This window comes from Pseudophryne corroboree, chromosome 10, assembly GCF_028390025.1.
Source record: "Pseudophryne corroboree isolate aPseCor3 chromosome 10, aPseCor3.hap2, whole genome shotgun sequence".
In the NCBI taxonomy this organism is placed as follows: Eukaryota; Metazoa; Chordata; class Amphibia; order Anura; family Myobatrachidae; genus Pseudophryne; species Pseudophryne corroboree.
The window spans coordinates 195,479,517-195,499,633 of NC_086453.1; the positions used below are offsets into that span (position 1 = coordinate 195,479,517).

The 20,117-nt window shown below is 44.6% G+C and overlaps 1 protein-coding gene and 1 long non-coding RNA gene across 3 annotated transcripts in view; one reads left to right on the forward strand and one right to left on the reverse strand.

The window, feature by feature from the left end:
• The window catches only part of LOC134966348 (uncharacterized), a 74,955-nt gene extending 73,269 nt beyond the window's left edge, over positions 1-1,686 (forward strand). The window contains exon 3 of the long non-coding RNA XR_010188628.1: positions 927-1,686. This is a non-coding gene — a long non-coding RNA (uncharacterized LOC134966348). The remainder of the gene's footprint in view (positions 1-926) is intronic.
• LOC134966347 (collagen alpha-1(XII) chain-like) overlaps positions 1-20,117 on the reverse strand; it is a 300,135-nt gene that overhangs the window by 87,087 nt on the left and 192,931 nt on the right. The window lies entirely within an intron of this gene.

Genomic DNA, 20,117 nt, shown 5'->3' on the forward strand with positions numbered 1-20,117 from the left:
TCATTTGTATAGCCCTAGACTAGAGACAGCAGACACAAAACCAGCTGGCCAATCATATCTGTTATTTTGTTTTTATGAATGACTTAAAACCAACCTGCGACTATCCCAATTTATGCATGCTGGGAAATTGTTACACAAGTTTTTTTACTCCTTCAGTAAACAAAAAAAAAAAAAAGACTATAATTAATCCAGACCTTTCCACTCACCAGGGTTTGTATAATTTAGTATTATTAACTAGGGTTGATGGTGAATATTTATCTTGATATGCAAAATCAGGGCAAATCATCAATATAACAAGAATGAATACTACACGCAAACACATTGTTGTGGAATTGAAATTGAAGTGACTGGCCAGAGCCTGGGGGCCTGTAATACTGGTCCTGATGCTCGGTTGAATAAAATTTACACTCAACAGAGCTTTACATTTATGCTCATATGCAGCAGTATTTGAGGAATATTGTTTTTTTACCAATTGGTTTGCCAGCTTCAAAGATTAATTAGTACGCCATCTATCACAAAAGGTTAGGCAGTACCGATGACAGTCATCTTTAGCATGCATTTGCATCAGTCCTCAGGTGCCTGAAGTTGATATCGCCTGTACGGGCATATAATAGGATCTTTAGTCACTTACTTGAATCCTTTTCTCTTAAGCAGGCTGGGGGACACTGAACCATGGGATTGCAGGCTGGGGCTGGAGATTGCACTTAATGTAAACTGTAGCTCTAAATATAAGTTCCTCCCCCCTGCAGCCCCATCATGACAGTACTTCTTTAAAAGAGTACGGAAAGGAGTAGCAATAGAACTAAAAAAAAAAAAAAAAAAACCAGTAGGGAAAAGATGCTCAAGAACCAATAACTTGCACGACTGAGCATGATGGACGGAATACATTGTCCCCCTGTGACCAAAAATCTTATTTTCTCTTGCAGCAAGGCTGGGGAACACTGGACCATGGAACATCCAAAAGCCTCCTCCAGGAGAGGGAACGCTCAGCCTGCCTGACCGGAAAACTGTACGCCCAAAGTGTGCACAGCCAGGAGAACAAACCTAAAAATGAGTAAACCTGTGGACAGAGGACCAGGTAGTTTCACAACAGACCTGTCCTGCCGAAGCCCTGTTTCGAACTGCTCAGGAGGTTGCCACAACCCTAGTGGAATGCGCGGACACCCATTCTGGTGTCAGTCGCCTTGCACTAGAATAGGTTTGAGTGATGACCGAACAAATTAAACACGCAATGGTTTGCTTTCTAGCCAGCCAACCACATTAATGCATGTTGTAAAAAACAAAAACAAAAAAACACAGCTCAGTATCTGTGCGGCAGACAGAAATCTTGTCCAAGTAAATCCACAAAGCTCAAACTACATCTAGTAAAGCCAGGTTATCTCTGTTCCGGGAAAGTCTCCTAAGGAGGAAAAGCCTGAAATACAATTTCCTGGCTACAGTGTAAAAAACTGAAACAGGCTTCAGCTGGAACGTTGGAATAGTACTGAGGAATGCTCTAACTGGAAGACAAGAAAAGGAGGCTTGCAAGACAAAACCATCAACTTAAGGTGGGTACACACTGGTCGATATATCGCGGGTTCGTCGGCCAGTGAGTACGGCCGATATATCTGTGAACTCCGTCGTTCACAGATGTATAGCGTCGGCCCCGCTGCACGGCCGACCACCCGTACACATGCTGCGGTGGCCGGCGGTGATTGACAGCTGAACTGGGCGGGCGTGTGTACACGCCCGCCCAGTTCATGACGTCAGTCCCCGACGGATCGGGCAGTGTGTATGCTCAACACACTGCCCGATCCGTCCATAGATATATCTGCCGATCAATTGATCGGCAGATATATCTACAAGTGTGTACCCACCTTTAGAAACATGCCAGGCTGAGCCTTAGGGAACAGCCATAGGGAAGACTAGTTTCAAAGTAACAAACTGAAGATTTGCTGAAGTGAAAAGCTGAAATAGAGCCTGTTGGAGAAATGAAAGGACCAGTCTAATATTCAACGATGCTACCAGCGGACAACTAGGCGGTTGAATCTGTACAAGGCCGTGTAAAAAGGTACGAACCTCCATAAGGAGGGATAATCGTCACTGGAAATGAAAGTGACAGGACCGAAATCTATATTTTCAAAGAACTAAACCAGAAAACAGCAATTAACCCCTCTGAGGGAAGGCCAAGAAATTAGAAAGTTGAAACTTGGAGGTATGAACACCTTCTTGTACACACCACCAGATGTATACTCTATGGTAAATTGGTGATGAAACCGTTTTTCGATTCGCGGCATAGCATGGAGTACCGAAAAAGGAAAAACTCTTAGCTTTTACAAACTTTGTTTAAAAAACCAGGCCATTAAAGGCAACAGAGGAAGGTCCTTGTGTACAAAAGGACCCTGTTGCAGTAGGACTGGTTGTAGTGAGGCCACCACTTGGGATCTACCTACTTTTTGAGAATATCAGAAACTGCATAGTCAGTCTGGAGCCTCTAGGATTACAATAGGCAACATTGGGTTCGGTTGAAACAGATAAGCTAGATGAGAAACTCAAGGAACTGTCATGGTAGTCACTGCAAAAGGGAGTGCGTCCCTAGATTCCACATAAAATTGTGGGACTTTTAAGTTGTTTCAAAAGTTCATGAGATGTCCCCACTTCTGAACCGATTGTTAGAAGTTTCCTGGAATGAGGGACCTCTCCTCCCATGAGTATCAACTGCTAGTATGAAGAGTGCCGGTACAAAGGTCTCTACTTAGGAAAGGATTTGGCCTCAACCATCACTGTCACACTTTTTGTGCTTTAAATTGTATATACACCACCACCACCACCTTAGTGTTTTCTGACTTAATATGAACTGGCTGGCCAGCCAGGATGGACTGGGCTTCCAAGAGAGTCAGAAAGATGTCTGTGAGCTTGAGCCAGCTCCGATGGTGACTAGATGCGTTGGAGCTGAATATACAATGTCATGGTAAAATATGCTAGGAGCCTTGTGTTAATAAATTGGAATGACGAAGGATTGTCTGAGAAGACGACCGGAAAACAACCACTAAAGGAGCTGTTGGACAGAATGAGTTAGCTGAAAGAAGTTTTGGAGAATTTTTCACTGAAATACCATTTAGTGGCACCTGGATTATGGAATGGTTGTTAAGGTGATGATCGTGACCAAAAACATTTTGCACAACAAGATCGATTGACGAGGTACTAATAGCACTATCATGATTAAGGTCAGTAGGGTTTGCTTTGACAAGATATTTTCATGATCCTGACTTCTGTAAATCATGATCTAGCTGTGATTTTGAAGCACCTGCACCGTGTGAACCACGTGCTTTTAAAACCGTGAAATAAAATCATCTTTTAAAATGGATTGTATGATCGAGGACCTGCATAGCGCAGTGGGCTCACCATCACTGACAAGATTTTGGTGAAAACACCAGAAATCATTTGGCAATAATCAGATTCTACTGCAAAACAGAACAAGAATATAAGATTTTCTGATGTCCAGTGATGGCAAAATAATGACGGTCTCTATGCTGTGGTTCACCGATTGGAGAGATTCTATTTTAAGAGAATAACCCACAACAGTAAGGCAAAAATGATCCACGCACAGCCCAATAAACCAGGAGTGAAGATACAATGTTGGCTGCCATTTGGCTTTCAAACAAGGAACGAGTTGGAGTAAAACCCCAGTTCCTGATCAAGGGCTGTGAGAAAGGTTAGCTTGGCCAATGCCATGTTAAAACACCACATTCCGAAAATGAGTGTGAATACCTAGTATGGATGGATACAAAGGGCCCTCTGAACTGAGACAGCTGCAAATGGAACCTGGAAGCCACCTGAGCACCCTTCTGCCTGGCCACATCCACATATTCAGATGCACCGCAAAGCTGTTTAGACAAGTGAAGCAGGGCATCCTTGACTAATGACTGTGAAGTCCGGTGACGAGTCCTCCCAAGTTGTCATAGGTTAAACCACCCATGGGGAGGCTACTTAAAAATAAGTTCAGATAGTGACCATAAAGACCATGAAAATGGATTTGAGACAACTGTTCCAATTTCATAATGTAGCGGATTTTTAAAGGACGGCAATATCTGAACAGGAATAGCTGTGTTATTAGCTAAAAACACCACGGCAGCAGCAACCGAGGGAGGCAATTCCCACTTGTACACATGATCAACCTGCGAGGAACGGACAATTTGTAAGTTGGCTTGAAAAAATGTACCAAAAAAGAGGAAATTAACATGCCGTACGCTTCATGGTATTGAGGGAATACTGCAATTGACAGGAAGGAACAACCAAAGTTACTCGGTGACCTTCAGAAGTTCCACATTACTCTTTTCCCAGATGGGACACCAACTTTCTTAGAGCCTGAGCCCCCTGAGGTCACACTATGGCTGACGCAGCATCCCTTGATACTAGGGATGAGCAGGTTCGGATCTCAGCAATCCGAACCCTCCTGGGCTTCAGGATCCAAACCCGAATCAAAGTCTGGCTCAGGACTTCCCACCAGACTCGGATCCCAGAATGAGGCAAAACATCATCATCCCGCTGTCGGATTCTCACGGGTTTTGGATTCCATATAAGGAGCCGCGTGGGGTCAGTATGTGCTCTTTAGGGGTGCTGTCCTGTGTGCTGTTAGGGGTGCTGTACAGGGGTGCTGTCCTGTGGTGTCTTGTGCTGTTAGGAGTGCTGTCATGGGGTGCCCTGTGCTGTTAGGGGTGCTGTACAGGGGTGTTGCAGTCCTGTGCTGTACAGGGGTGCTGTACTCGGATGCTGTCCTGTGCTGTTAGGGGTGCTGTACAGGGGTGCTGCTGTACTTTGCTGTACAGGGGTGCTGTCCTGTGTTGTTAGGGGAGCTGTCCTGTGTACTGTAAAAATAAAAGGGCACTGTCCTGTGTGCTCTAAAAATAATGGGATGCTGTGGCCTTGTGAGATGCTGTTAAATTAAAGGAACGCTGTGGCCTGTCCTGTATGCTGTAAAAATATAGGGGTGCTGTAAAAATGAAGAAATTCTGTGGCCCTGTCCTGTATGCTGTAAAAATATAGGGGTGTTGTAAAATAAAGGAACGCTGTGGCTCTGTTGGGTGCTGTAAAAATAAAGGAACGCTGTGGCCCTGTCCTGTATGCTGTAAAAATACAGGGGTGTTGTAAAAATAAAGGAATGCTGTGGCCCTGTCCTGCATGCTGTAAAATATAAAATGGAAATTCTAAGTTTGACGTAGTGTTTTCCAATAAAGTGAATCTGCTCATCTCTAGTAGATATATCTTCTAGTGTGTACCCAGCATTAGAGAGGTTCTTCTCAATTATTTCATGTTAGGTACTCAATCTAATAGCTCCAATTAGTCAACCTTAATTTTTATTTATTAATGTTCCACATTTTGGGATTATTTACAAGATGCGCATTTGTTGTACGGGGTTCTTTTCCTTTATTTTGTAAATGTTTTCTCCTTAATAATTGTACAATGTAGGGGCTGCGTATGGGTATCGCAAAACCTTGCGGTGTTAGAAGAACAGAGTTTCAGTGATCTTGCATTGCATCAGCTTTCCATTGCACTGTAGCACTAGATGGGCCAGGAGCTCCTGTGAGGCACAAACACTCACTGAATAAGGCGAGAATAGACAGATAAAGAAATCTGCGCACTGTGTGAACTGGAGCAGCTTGATATTGACCACTTCCCAAAAGGTACACTTTCCCTCCTACCATGGGACATGGTAGGAGATTACTGTATAGGGTCCAGCCAGAGGTGTAGCTAGGTGCCATGGTGCCTGGAGCAAGGGTATGTTTTGGCACCCCTCTCCTGTACTGAATTGGGCGTGTGTTACATTTGAAAAGAAAACATATATATAAAAAATCCTAAATTGGTGACAGGGCCAGTTCTAGACCCTGTGGATTCCTGTTTCCTTTCCATGTTTAAAATAGGGATAGTGCGCACCGAAGGCATACAACAACAAAAAATGTAGGGGTGTGGCTTCACAGGGAAGTAGCATGGCCACCAAATAGTTCAATTCAGATTACACCGCACAGTATTGTCCATTATTAATATTCACATTACACCACAGTAGTGTCCATTATTCACATTACACCACATAGTAGTAACCCTTATACACCTTACGCCACACAGTAGAGCCCCTTATACACCTTATGCCACACAGTAGAGCCCCTTATACACCTTACGTCACACAGTAGAGCCTCTTATACAAGTTACACAACACAGTAGAGCCGCTTATACACATTACACCACAGTAGAGTTGTTTATACACATTACGCCACAGTAGAGCCGCTTATATATGTTATGCCACAGTAGACCCATGTATACATGTTACTCTGCAGCTTCTAATGCAGATAGAGGTGCTGCAACAGCAGCTGGGGCAGAGAGGTGCTGCAGCATCAATGTAGAGAGAGGTGCTGCAGCAGTTGAGGCAGAGAGAGGTGCTGCAACAGCTGAGTCAGAGAGAGGTGCTGCAGCAGCCGGGGCAGAGAGAGGTGCTGCAGCAGCTGGGGCAGAGAGTGTTGCTACAGCAAAACTAATATTGTCTGAAATTTAACCACAATAAAAGAGAGCGCATAAATAATACAATGACAATTTATTGTTAAATATAACACTTAAAATGCAATATTGCTAATCATTAAAAAATGAATGAAGCACCTATGGTACCCGCTACAATTGTGCTAATGAAGCTATCTCCGTCTAGCTACTCTTATTTTTATTATTTATATTATGTTTAGTATGCATTTATTATGGGATTTAGTATCTTTGACACATAACTCCCTTTTTATTCTCTTTTCATTGGATTCTATATATACTTTTTAATTTATTTAATTTATATATTATTTATTCGTATTATATACACTGTGAATTAATACAGGTTGAGTATCCCTTATCCAAAATGCTTGGGACCAGGAGTATTTTGGATATCGGATTATTCCATATTTTGGAATAATTGCATACCATAATGAGATATCATGGCGATGGGACCTAAGTCTAAGCACAGAATGCATTTATGTTTCATATACACCTTATACACACAGCCTGAAGGTCATTTAATACAATATTTTTAATAATTTGTGTATTAAACAAAGTTTTTATACATTGAGCCATCGGAAAACAAAGGTTTCGCGATTTCTCTCTCACTAAAAAAATTCTGTATTTCGGAATATTCCGTATTTCGGAATATTTGGATATGGGATACTCAACCTGTATAAAGAAAATTTTCTTATTGTTATTAATCTATGGTAAAATAATTGGTGGTTGAATGGGACTCGAACCCGGGTCTCCACTGCCTTCTAGCCTTAGTGTGGTGAGCCACACGGATTATTGTTAAAGCTAATACGCTGGATGGTATACTTTACATTTACATTTATCTATGTCTCGTTTATATAAATCATTCATTTCTCTGTGATGCCATATTGAGGAATATTTCTGTGTTATAGTATATTAAATACACTCTATGTGTTTATTCAGACTTTGATAAGTCTGTTGTATGTTCTTATTTTTAAATCAACTACTTGATTTTCTTGTGCATGTGTAAGAATAAGCATGATTGAAATCGCAATAATTATACACACCTGATACACACCTGTTACACCAATTGCAATTAATGTGGAAGAAATGCTGATTGGCTAACTTCACCTTAAATAGTGCAACATTCTGAGCTTCAAAACTACCTTTTGATGAAACCGACTTGCCCTATGTCGGAGAAACGTGTTAAGGATAAGGGATTTTAACCGCATTATTGTGAATCCTGACCACTGCACTTTACAGCCGTAGCGCTGATCCAGCACTTTGATCATCATTTCAAGCTGCTATATACAGCCGTGGTGTGTGGTTCCCCCCCTCTCCCTTGCTGGGACGTCTTCCGCTTCTGACTGCCGCACCGACGAGCACCGCACTGCCCAGGAGCTCTGGAAGCGGGTCTCTTCTTACATCTGCAGCGGTGAGATACTATACTGTCGGACTGCGGTGGGGGGTTGTAGCCTTACCTACGTGCTGTGGGAGGAATCTACTGCATCATACTTCATCTATACAAATGTTGCAACTTTCATAAGAGGATCAAGTGGACCTGCCATGGTTCTAGTGTTCTTTTTACCATCTTTAATCCTTTTGGTGGGACATTGCACATTTACATTCCTCAGCGCAATTGAGAACTTTTTCTTCCCATAATCATTTGGAAAACACAAATATATATGATCGATCAGTTCAGTGGTTTCTAATAGTGCGGTTTCATTCATTTTTTTAATGATTAGCAATATTGCATTTTAAGTGTTCTATTTAACAATAAATTGTCATTGTATTATTTATGCGCTCTCTTTTATGGTTGATAAATTTCAGACAATATTAGTTTTGTTTTATTAGGTGTTCAGAGCACCCTTTGAGAGCAGCTGTTGCACATTTAAAGGTGTATGTATACTTATATAGTAATATTGCACAATTAGGAACGCTTGATTTTTTCCTTTTTGATTGAGGATATTTGTATTAGTGTTGCTACAGCAGCTGAGGCAGAGAGAGGTGTTGTAGCAGCCGAGGCAGAAAGAGGTTCTGCAGCAGTGGGGGCAGAGAGTGGTGCTGCAGGACAGAAGTAACCCTGCTGCACAGCTACAAACAGACAGTGAGAGGGCAGGCAGAGCTCCAGAATGTGCTGGCTGTCAGTGTCTCCTGCTCTCGCCTCTGGCCTGCCATGTTCCCTACCTAGTCTCCGAGTCAGTATGTACTCCCTCTGCTTCTCCTCCTCCGGCTGACTGTATAGTGGGTGGAGCCGTGACGCACCCTCTAACTTTTCCAGCACCCTGAGCTCGTGCTCCACAAGAGCCACCCTCGGTACACCCCTGGGTCCAGCTGCGTGTAAGCGTACGGATTGGCTATGAATTGATTTAAATATGAGTTCAGGAGCAGAATACAAACTATCCACATTTTTCACCTTGAAAAAGACCCCAGCGTGGGAGGTGAAACGCATCGGTGAATACACAGGACTCCAGAGAAAGGGACAGAGAAAGATATCCTTCTGCTCCAGCGTGATGTGGTGAAGGGATTTCCGGGATTCCCTGAAAAAAAACCACATGCTGGTTTAGAACTGTTTGGTCACAGTTCTATAGAATTTGGTAACTATCCACTGCACCTTTTTCACTGGAAGACCTCTTTATTTGTATTATGCTACTGTTATGTTTGTCAGAGTTTCTAAAGCAAGAGTCAATAGGACAGAATATGAGCCTTCTTATAAAACACTAGTTACCAGCCCGTCAAAATGACGGAACAACATAACAGTAATGGTGGCTGCACTGACATTGCTGTCTGATAATTCATACCAGATCTCCAGAGCGCTCCCTGCTGTGAGCACTGGCCTAAGACTTGCATCCATCCTGGTACCCCAGGCTTACTTCATTGTACTAATATATCTATTGCTCTAAGTGTCATCATCTGAACTATTATTCATAGGCTTCTGTTATAACTATACCACCAGAGACTATCCTATTACAGTGCTGGGCACTCACTTAGAATATATTCGCCAGCCCTGCTGGTAAGAAGTAGAGATGAGCGGGTTCGGTTTCTCTGAATCCGAACACGCACGAACTTCATGTTTTTTTCACGGGTCCGAGCAGACTCGGATCCTCCCGCCTTGCTCGGTTAACCCGAGCGCGCCCGAACGTCATCATGACGCTGTCGGATTCTCGCGAGACTCGGATTCTATATAAGGAGCCGCGCGTCGCCGCCATTTTCACACGTGCATTGAGATTGATAGGGAGAGGACGTGGCTGGCGTCCTCTCCATTTAGATTAGGGTTGAGAGAGAGAGAGAGAGATTGACCTGAGGCTGTGATACTGTAGAAGAGAGTGCAGAGTTTAGTGACTGACGACCACAGTGACCACCAGACAGTGCAGTTGTTTGTTTTATTTAATATATCCGTTCTCTGCCTGAAAAAAACGATACACACAGTGACTCAGTCACATACCATATCTGTGTGCACTGCTCAGCCCAGTGTGCTGCATCAATGTATATATATATCTGACTGTGCTCAGCTCACACAGCTTATAATTGTGGGGGAGACTGGGGAGCACTGCAGTGCCAGTTATAGGTTATAGCAGGAGCCAGGAGTACATAATATTATATTAAAATTAAACAGTGCACACTTTTGCTGCAGGAGTGCCACTGCCAGTGTGACTAGTGACCAGTGACCTGACCACCAGTATATATAATATTAGAGTATACTATCTCTTTATCAACCAGTCTATATTAGCAGCAGACACAGTACAGTGCGGTAGTTCACGGCTGTGGCTACCTCTGTGTCGGCACTCGGCAGCCCGTCCATAATTGTATATACCACCTAATCGTGGTTTTTTTTTCTTTCTTTATAGTCATACTAGTTACGAGTATACTATCTCTTTATCAACCAGTCTATATTAGCAGCAGACACAGTACAGTGCGGTAGTTCACGGCTGTGGCTACCTCTGTGTCGGCACTCGGCAGCCCGTCCATAATTGTATATACCACCTAACCGTGGTTTTTTTTTCTTTCTTTATACATACATACTAGTTACGAGTATACTATCTCTTTATCAACCAGTCTATATATTAGCAGCAGACACAGTACAGTGCGGTAGTTCACGGCTGTGGCTACCTCTGTGTCGGCACTCGGCAGCCCGTCCATAATTGTATACTAGTATCCAATCCATCCATCTCCATTGTTTACCTGAGGTGCCTTTTAGTTGTGCCTATTAAAATATGGAGAACAAAAATGTTGAGGTTCCAAAATTAGGGAAAGATCAAGATCCACTTCCACCTCGTGCTGAAGCTGCTGCCACTAGTCATGGCCGAGACGATGAAATGCCAGCAACGTCGTCTGCCAAGGCCGATGCCCAATGTCATAGTACAGAGCATGTCAAATCCAAAACACCAAATATCAGTAAAAAAAGGACTCCAAAACCTAAAATAAAATTGTCGGAGGAGAAGCGTAAACTTGCCAATATGCCATTTACCACACGGAGTGGCAAGGAACGGCTGAGGCCCTGGCCTATGTTCATGGCTAGTGGTTCAGCTTCACATGAGGATGGAAGCACTCAGCCTCTCGCTAGAAAAATGAAAAGACTAAAGCTGGCAAAAGCAGTAGCACCGCAAAGAACTGTGCGTTCTTCGAAATCCCAAATCCACAAGGAGAGTCCGACTCCAATTGTGTCGGTTGCAATGCCTGACCTTCCCAACACTGGACGTGAAGAGCATGCGCCTTCCACCATTTGCACGCCCCCTGCAAGTGATGGAAGGAGCACCCGCAGTCCAGTTCCTGATAGTCAGATTGAAGATGTCAGTGTTGAAGTACACCAGGATGAGGAGGATATGGGTGTTGCTGGCGCTGGGGAGGAAATTGACCAGGAGGATTCTGATGGTGAGGTGGTTTGTTTAAGTCAGGCACCCGGGGAGACACCTGTTGTCCGTGGTAGGAATATGGCCGTTGACATGCCTGGTGAAAATACCAAAAAAATCAGCTCTTCGGTGTGGAAGTATTTCACCAGAAATGCGGACAACAGGTGTCAAGCCGTGTGTTCCCTTTGTCAAGCTGTAATAAGTAGGGGTAAGGACGTTAACCACCTCGGAACATCCTCACTTATACGTCACCTGCAGCGCATTCATAATAAGTCAGTGACAAGTTCAAAAACTTGGGCCGACAGCGGAAGCAGTCCACTGACCAGTAAATCCCTTCCTCTTGTAACCAAGCTCACGCAAACCACCCCACCAACTCCCTCAGTGTCAATTTCCTCCTTCCCCAGGAATGCCAATAGTCCTGCAGGCCATGTCACTGGCAATTCTGACGATTCCTCTCCTGCCTGGGATTCCTCCGATGCATCCTTGCGTGTAACGCCTACTGCTGCTGGCGCTGCTGTTGTTGCTGCTGGGAGTCGATGGTCATCCCAGAGGGGAAGTCGTAAGACCACTTTTACTACTTCCACCAAGCAATTGACTGTCCAACAGTCCTTTGCGAGGAAGATGAAATATCACAGCAGTCATCCTACTGCAAAGCGGATAACTGAGGCCTTGACATCCTGGGTGGTGAGAAACGTGGTTCCGGTATCCATCATTACTGCAGAGCCAACTAGAGACTTGTTGGAGGTACTGTGTCCCCGGTACCAAATACCATCTAGGTTCCATTTCTCTAGGCAGGCGATACCGAAAATGTACACAGACCTCAGAAAAAGAGTCACCAGTGTCCTAAAAAATGCAGCTGTACCCAATGTCCACTTAACCACGGACATGTGGACAAGTGGAGCAGGGCAGGGTCAGGACTATATGACTGTGACAGCCCACTGGGTAGATGTATGGACTCCCGCCGCAAGAACAGCAGCGGCGGCACCAGTAGCAGCATCTCGCAAACGCCAACTCTTTCCTAGGCAGGCTACGCTTTGTATCACCGCTTTCCAGAATACGCACACAGCTGAAAACCTCTTACGGCAACTGAGGAAGATCATCGCGGAATGGCTTACCCCAATTGGACTCTCCTGTGGATTTGTGGCATCGGACAACGCCAGCAATATTGTGTGTGCATTAAATCTGGGCCAATTCCAGCACGTCCCATGTTTTGCACATACCTTGAATTTGGTGGTGCAGAATTTTTTAAAAAACGACAGGGGCATGCAAGAGATGCTGTCGGTGGCCAGAAGAATTGCGGGACACTTTCGGCGTACAGGCACCACGTACAGAAAACTGGAGCACCACCAAAAACTACTGAACCTGCCCTGCCATCATCTGAAGCAAGAAGTGGTAACGAGGTGGAATTCAACCCTGTATATGCTTCAGAGGTTGGAGGAGCAGCAAAAGGCCATTCAAGCCTATACAATTGAGCACGATATAGGAGGTGGGATGCACCTGTCTCAAGCGCAGTGGAGAATGATTTCAACGTTGTGCAAGGTTCTGATGCCCTTTGAACTTGCCACACGTGAAGTCAGTTCAGACACTGCCAGCCTGAGTCAGGTCATTCCCCTCATCAGGCTTTTGCAGAAGAAGCTGGAGACATTGAAGGAGGAGCTAACACGGAGCGATTCCGCTAGGCATGTGGGACTTGTGGATGGAGCCCTTAATTCGCTTAGCAAGGATTCACGGGTGGTCAATCTGTTGAAATCAGAGCACTACATTTTGGCCACCGTGCTCGATCCTAGATTTAAAGCCTACCTTGGATCTCTCTTTCCGGCAGACACAAGTCTGCTGGGGTTCAAACACCTGCTGGTGAGTAAATTGTCAAGTCAAGCGGAACGCGACCTGTCAACAACATCTCCTCCTTCACATTCTCCCGCAACTGGGGGTGCGAGGAAAAGGCTCAGAATTCCGAGCCCACCCGCTGGCGGTGATGCAGGGCAGTCTGGAGCGACTGCTGATGCTGACATCTGGTCCGGACTGAAGGACCTGACAACGATTACGGACATGTCGTCTACTGTCACTGCATATGATTCTCTCCCCATTGAAAGAATGGTGGAGGATTATATGAGTGACCGCATCCAAGTAGGCACGTCACACAGTCCGTACTTATACTGGCAGGAAAAAGAGGCAATTTGGAGGCCCTTGCACAAACTGGCTTTATTCTACCTAAGTTGCCCTCCCACAAGTGTGTACTCCGAAAGAGTGTTTAGTGCCGCCGCTCACCTTGTCAGCAATCGGCGTACGAGGTTACATCCAGAAAATGTGGAGAAGATGATGTTCATTAAAATGAATTATAATCAATTCCTCCGTGGAGACATTGACCAGCAGCAATTGCCTCCACAAAGTACACAGGGAGCTGAGATGGTGGATTCCAGTGGGGACGAATTGATAATCTGTGAGGAGGGGGATGTACACGGTGATATATCGGAGGATGATGATGAGGTGGACATCTTGCCTCTGTAGAGCCAGTTTGTGCAAGGAGAGATTAATTGCTTCTTTTTTGGTGGGGGTCCAAACCAACCCGTCATATCAGTCACAGTCGTGTGGCAGACCCTGTCACTGAAATGATGGGTTGGTTAAAGTGTGCATGTCCTGTTTATACAACATAAGGGTGGGTGGGAGGGCCCAAGGACAATTCCATCTTGCACCTCTTTTTTCTTTTCTTTTTCTTTGCGTCATGTGCTGTTTGGGGAGGGTTTTTTGGAAGGGACATCCTGCGTGACACTGCAGTGCCACTCCTAGATGGGCCCGGTGTTTGTGTCGGCCACTAGGGTCGCTTATCTTACTCACACAGCTACCTCATTGCGCCTCTTTTTTTCTTTGCGTCATGTGCTGTTTGGGGAGGGTTTTTTGGAAGGGACATCCTGCGTGACACTGCAGTGCCACTCCTAGATGGGCCCGGTGTTTGTGTCGGCCACTAGGGTCGCTTATCTTACTCACACAGCTACCTCATTGCGCCTCTTTTTTTCTTTGCGTCATGTGCTGTTTGGGGAGGGTTTTTTGGAAGGGACATCCTGCGTGACACTGCAGTGCCACTCCTAGATGGGCCCGGTGTTTGTGTCGGCCACTAGGGTCGCTTATCTTACTCACACAGCGACCTCGGTGCAAATTTTAGGACTAAAAATAATATTGTGAGGTATTCAGAATAGACTGAAAATGAGTGGAAATTATGGTTTTTGAGGTTAATAATACTTTGGGATCAAAATGACCGCCAAATTCTATGATTTAAGCTGTTTTTTAGGTTTTTTGGAAAAAAACACCCGAATCCAAAACACACCCGAATCCGACAAAAAAAATTCGGTGAGGTTTTGCCAAAACGCGGTCGAACCCAAAACACGGCCGCGGAACCGAACCCAAAACCAAAACACAAAACCCGAAAAATTTCCGGCGCTCATCTCTAGTAAGAAGTGACTGTGCACTGTGTTCTGCTTATATTTTTTCCCCCACTCCATTTAAATAAACCAATATTACTATTCATCCTGTGAAAACCTTGTTTTGCTCTTGCACAAAAAAACCACATGAATTCACCTAGCCTACATTCAGCAAGCAAACAACAAACTTAGCTGGGTACACACACTAGACGATATGTCGCTCCTGATCCAGCAGATCGGATTGACATATCGGGTACATCGTTTATTGTGGAACCATGATATGCGTGCTTCTGTGGGTTGCTAGCAACATTCCTCATTGGCCCTGCAGCAGGGTAGATGGGGGTTGTTGCTAGCGATGACATGCTGCAGAATGGTTTGTGGCTCATCCTCGTCGGACCCGACATCGGCCAGTGTGTTGGATCTGCTGGGCACACAAATCGTCTAGTGTGTACCCAGCCTGAAAGGCGCAACACTTGAATTGCTCTATTCAGCCAATTCCAGTACAGTCCAGCAAATTACTCCTATGTCCAATCAGCAGCCAGGGAGCCCTGTATAAGTTTCTCCCTAGCCACCACTCATTGCAAGTACAACTTTTGCTGTTTCCTGCCTACTAGTTCTAGTCTGCAGTACTTAGAGTTTGGCTCCATAGTCCATAGTGGCTCCATAGTGAATTCCACCAAGCTGCTGTGTGTTCTCCAGCCAGTATTGCTGAGCTCTATTCTGTGTCTCCTGTGCATAACTTGAATACTCCAAGTTCCTGCTATACTTCTTTAGGGTCTCCTAATAATCACCTTATGTTAACCAGTGGTGCTTAGCAACATCCAGTATTCTTGTGCGTATCGTATGCTCCAAATTCCTGTCAATTCCTGCTATATTTTATTCTGGATTTCTGAGGCACAAACACATTCTTCCTATACTTATATTAGTCCTATCAAGTGTTACATACAGACTCCTGGACTATTTGTGCTTCAAGTTCATCTAGTTCTGCTGTTTCAGTATTCAGTCTCATGTGCTGACTGTGTTCTCACCAAGTGATGTCAGTGCAGCTGCATGTTACCTCTTACTCCTGATTGTGGTTATTAACTGCTAAGTACCTGACTACTCTACCAGCATCATCCAGACTCTTATGTGATTTTGCCTTACTACATTATAAGACAGTCCAGCCTAGGGATAACCTATGTTACCACTATCAGTCTGTTCTGCTATCCCATCAGGGGCTGCAGCTACTCCAGAGACATTCTGCCTGCCATTACACCACCTATTCTGCAGCTGTGTCTCACTGTGGTTCCTAGAGCTGCGTAATCACCAGTTTCCTCAGTCTACTTCTGGGATACTTCATAGAAGATATGTCACCCTATCCAGTGGAGCAACATATTGTATACATTGTTTAGTGTGTACCCATGATATGCGTGCTCCCGCAAGTTGCTAGCGACATCCCCTGTGGGTCCTGGGGCCGATGGGGGATGTTGCTAGCGATGACATGCTTCAGAATGCAGAATGCCACGTGGCTCCCCCCATTGAGCCCGACATCGGCAAGTGTATATGCACTTGCCACGGGCCGAGTCCCATCGGCTCAGCTTGGTACATACGTCGTATAGTGTGTACCAAGCTTAAGTCAGCTTGTAGCCTAAAACACATTAATTTGTGTGATACATAGTGTAGTGGCATGCAGGGCCTACAGGAGTTGGGTCTGGAAAGGAGATCACTACGCTACAGAAAATATTGGAGAAATGTTTATTATAATGAAGGTGACAATATTAAAAAATAAAAGTGGCACAAATGATATATTAGAAATAAAGAGGACATTATTATTATTATTATTATTATTATTATATTTTCTGCTGATGGGAATACACGTTAGGGCACAGGGGCGTTTCTACAGAGGAGGGGGCCTGTGTGCACCTCCGGGTGGGCCCCCTCCACTGCACGGCGCTGTAGACAGCGTAGTAGACTCCAGCACTGTGCCGGAGTATACTGCGCATGTGCAGATCTCCGGAAACATGGCGCCCGCCATGATCCGGAGACCAATTTGGCTACCGCACATGCGCGGTGGCCATTTTGGCGGCGATTTTCGCCGCAATTGCAGCTCCCGGCGCTGGACTCCGGAAAGGTAAGTATTAAAATGGGTGCAATGGATGCGGTGTGGGCCCCCCTGGACCCAGGGGCCCGTGTGCACCGCACCCATTGCACCCATTATAGAAACGCCAGTGTTAGGGCATATTTATCAACATTATTTTTACTAATATAGTGTAAAAAAATGGTGTTTTCACTCCCTTTTCACATTTTAGAATCACTTAAATGTACTAAAGGGCAGTTGGAGGAGAATTTATAGAGAATTTGTGCAGGCTGCTTTCAGACTATCCTTTCCCCGCTGCCCTGGTCTCCTGCCCCCACTGCCCGAACCCCCCTCCCCAGTCGCAGCCGCCAACTCCACCTCTGCCCTAGCCCCCATGCACCCGTATTTATAAAAAAAAAATGAAAGATAAACTTGTGTGCACCAGAGCGGGCTGAGCGATCATCTCCTCACCAGCAGAACAGCTGAGGCTGCATCCCGAATGACTGCACACAGCTGACATCAGGATGAGAACACTGCTCAGCCCCTCTGGGGGATGTGGTTAATTTGTCGGCGGTCAGGATACAGCATACCTGCCTACCTGACCCTCTCCATGAGGGAGAAAATGCTCTGTTCCTGGACTCTCCTGGTAATGTATGATTGCCATCACCTGTGGTGAAACACCTTTCTTATCAATTAACTAGCTCACCACAGGTGATGGCAATCATACATTACCAGGAAAGTCCAGGAACAGAGCATTTTCTCCATCATAGAGAGGGGCAGGTAGGTAAGTATGGGATACAGACATCAGACAATGCCGACAGCCGGTATCAAGGCTATTCCCACTCATGGGTGTCCACAACACCCACAGAGTGGGAATAGATCATGTGGTGAGCGCGGCAGCGCAGTGAGCACAGCGAGGCCGCAAGGTGACTCTTAGCGCTTGTTCCGCTGCCAGCATTCTGACGGACGGGATGCCGCTGTTGGGATACTGACAGCCGGCATCCTGTCCGCCGGCAAATCATATGTAATCCCCCTCTGGAGCATATACATTTTTTTTTTTCACAAATACGTGGGCAGAGGGGCTAGGGCAGAGTATGAGGCGGACGCTGCAGGGCAGGGGTAGGTTCCAGCAGTGTTAACAGGAGAGCCGGGCTTAGGCAGGAGTAGATACATATCACTGTATTTTGTCCCTGCATGCGATAATTGATACATCCTTGCAATGTATTCAATTATTGCACATCCCATCCACATCTGTGATACAGATTGTGATAAATATTGAAAAAACAGACTATGATAAATATTGAAAAATGACAGCTAGGAGCTAATTGGCTGGTGTAGCATTTAGCACTTGTAATTACATAGTAACATAGTTGTTGAGGTTGAAAAAAGACAAATGTCCATTGAGTTCAACCTGTATTATACATTTTATATTAATTAAGTGCTGTATCCTTGGATATTTCTTTCAGCTAGGCATTTATCTAATCCATTTTCAAACTTATTGATTGAATCCACCATTAATACCTTCTCTGGCAGAGAATTCCAAATCTTTACTGCTCTTACTGTGAAGAACCCTTTTCTCCGTTGTGTATGAAATGTTTTTTTTTCTTCTAACTTCAGGGGGTGTCTTCGTGTCCTATGTAGCGTTTTTTTGATAAACAAATCGTTTGATAAATCCTTGTATTGTCCCTTTATGTATTTATAAATATTAATAATGTCCCCTCTCAATCGCCTCTTTTCCAGTGTAAACAAATCTAACCTTTTGAGTCTTTCTTTATAATTCAGTGCCTCTTACCACTTAACCAGTTTAGTGGCTCACCTCTGAACCCTTTCGAGTACCAAGATATCTTTTTATAGTGAGGTGCCCAGAACTGTACACAATATTCCAGGTGTGGCCGCACCAATGATTTATACAGCGGCAGGATTACACTCTCATCCCTTGTCTCCATTCCCCGTTTTATGCTTGTTAACACCTTATTTGCTTTAGTTGCTGAATTTTGACATTGCGTATTGCTACTAAGTTTATTAACGATGAGCACTCCCAAATCTTTTTAAACTACCATTATCCCTACATTTTCCCCATTTAGTTATATGCTGTTCAATTGTTCTTAGTCCCAAAGTGCATAACTTTCCATTTGTCTATATTGAACCTCATTCTCCATTTATCCACCCAGACCTGAAGTCTAGATAAGTCATTCTGTAGAGAGTCAACATCTTTGTCTGAATTAATTACCCTACATAGTTTAGTATTGTCTGCGAAAATTGCCACTGTGTTTTCTAGGCCCACTCCTAGGTCATTAATGAATACGTCAAAATGAGTGATAACAAGAATATCACTCATTGTCAAATCTGCCCCTAAGCAGAGCTGGATTAAGCCTTGGGGGTGCCCGGGGCGCTTAAGACAAGGGGACCCCCGTTGGAAGGCGGGGGAGTGTATTTTAAATTGTGAATACCCCCCCAACATGACCCATTCTAGGAGGGACAAAATGTTCTCTACCTGGAATTTCTTCTTAATATATGATTGGTGTCACCTGTGTTGAACTATTTAATAGATAAGAAAGGTGTTTAAACACAGGTGAATGCAATCATAATTTAAGACAGCATGTTATCCCTCCAGGACTGGGTCATGTTAGGATGTATGGATTGTGTATATTAAATTTAATCCAATGGGGTATATTAGATTTAAACTAATAGTTGAATAATGCCTGGGTACAGTTTATAACTCCACCTAATTGAGAGACAACTATTGTATAAAGTTTTCTTGTAGTGGAACAAAGACAACTTAAACAACCTTAGAATGCACATAGAAAAAAAATCTATAATTTATCTTGTCACATGCAAGAATAGCAGCAGCAGCTTCTATACTACGTACACACTGGTACAGGATTCAGGAGGACTCTGCATGTGTGTTTCTCTCTCTAGACCCTCATTAAATAACATGTTACATAGGACCCAGACACTAAGGCAGGGAGGAGGAGAAGATGGGATCCCTGTGCCACTTACAGCTCTCTCCAACCTCCTATCTCTCCTCTGGTCGGAAAGCTCAATCGGTAGCTCATAAAACCTGATACTCTGCTGCAATGCATATTGCCCTGCTGGCATTCTGGCTCTCTGGATCTGCTACTGCGTGAGAGGCAAAGCTAGTGATGTTGGTGTGTTCTGGCTGGAGGGCCCCCAAACAAAGGGGGGCCCGGAGTACTGTATGCCCTGCAAACCCCCCCCTTAATCTGGCTATGCCCCTAAGTGATTTAAACTAAAAGGGACTCAAATGATTACTATCATAATTCTACTAAAGGGGGCACACAGATTATTATTAGA